The sequence below is a fragment of the Cibotium barometz genome, chromosome 34 (genome assembly GCF_041138505.1).
Source record: "Cibotium barometz isolate CiBa-2024 chromosome 34, ASM4113850v1, whole genome shotgun sequence".
Lineage (NCBI taxonomy): Eukaryota > Viridiplantae > Streptophyta > Polypodiopsida > Cyatheales > Cibotiaceae > Cibotium > Cibotium barometz.
The window spans coordinates 29,622,793-29,624,512 of record NC_141079.1 but is presented as its reverse complement, the minus strand read 5'-3'; positions in this window follow the sequence as shown (position 1 = coordinate 29,624,512).

Below are 1,720 nucleotides of genomic sequence, written 5' to 3'. Positions count from 1 at the left end.
TCCTAGTGTCTAAAATGGATTCCCCTGAAACAGAAGTGCAAAATGAACTTTCTAATGTGCATTAGGAATTAATTGAAAAATGGTATAACGGACCTTAGCCTAAGGGTTTACATTTTTCAGAAATTTTTGGATTATGGTCCAATTAAGGTTCCAATGGGCCAATTGGATTAATCCAAGGGTTGGGATGAGATAAATCTAAAGAATAAAAGAAAATACCAAAAAATGAGTAAATGCTCACATAAGATGAAGAGTTGATTGAGTAAAAGGTTTATTAGTTAAAAATTATGAGATATTACTACAAAAATGAGATATTTTGGAATAATGATGCATTTTTGACACCTTGGTAAGGAGAGGGGGACTCTTGAGGTAGGTGCCTTTTTCACATGTGTGGAAGGGTTTTTAATTTAAAAAAATTGTAATTTTTTATCTCTCCTCTCTCCTGGATCAAACCAAATCAAAAAGGGAGCCAAACTGGTCCAAATCGAGTCAAACTGAACCTATAAAATTCTAGAACCCAGTTGGACTTGGTTAGTGGCCTCCCTCACCTATAAATAGACCCTTAGGGGAGGTTCTTATACCTTTTCACCTCAAAAGCTGGAGAGAGGAATCCTACATCTATATAGGTTATGATGACCTTTTTTTATGAAACATTTTGGTTGCCACATTTTAGTATAGTCTATTATATTCATTAGATTTTTTGGTGACCACTATATAACTTATGGGGACTTTTGTATGTAAAGCATTTCGGGCACTAAATTTTTGTATAGCTTTTCAATGTGTTATTTTTATAATGTTCATTCATGATCCTAATTATTGTTTTGGTCATTTACTAATTTTCAACTTTTGAGAGAGAGAGAGAGAGAGAGAGAGAGAGAGAGAGAGAGAGAGAGAGAGAGAGAGATTATAGGAGATGATGAAATCTATGAGAGAGATTGGATCACCTGTTGAATTGAAGTGGATTTGTGCCTATGTCCAACCCATTGTCTTGGGATGAACCCAACAAGTTAGTAGTTTTGCTACATTAGAGTGAAGGCGCCACATATTTTTTTTTTTGCAACTTGGTGATGTAAGTCAAGTTACGATCATTGATGTTATGATACCCATCATTCGTGTCCCAAATATGAAGATGGTAGGGAGATGCATAGCCCAACATGAAAAGGGAAAATATTCACATTCCACTTCGTGGAGGAGCTCTGTTTGAGCATTTGAGTGAAATTGTGCCCAACCCCTCCTCATCGAAGATGGGTGAGGCTACTTGTTTAAAAAATAAAAAATTTTCCTTCATGCTTTGGGCTTCAAGCTGCCACCACAATGACCCATCTATTTAAGCTTTACTACACTAATGAATTACATCACTATATGCAATACATATGTAGGTATATCCTAGTAAAGAGATATATCAAAAGTTAATTTCTCTTATTATATGTACACCTCTCAAGATGTACATCCTATACATACATTTTAAAAAAGTGAGAGGTTTGTTCCTTTATTGCATGTCTTATGGTGTGAGAGCTTTGTTCCTTTATCGCATACTGTATGGTGTGAGAGGGGAGGGGGGTGGTGAGTCGAGTTTGAACTTGTGTCCGTAGGGGTAGGGTTCGGTGCTCTATCAGTGGACTATTGTTCCTGCCCTAGCACTCTACCATTGGGACTATTGTTGCCACCCCTACCTTATACTACTTTGGCAACATGATCGTTTATTAACCGCGACGATTGGCAT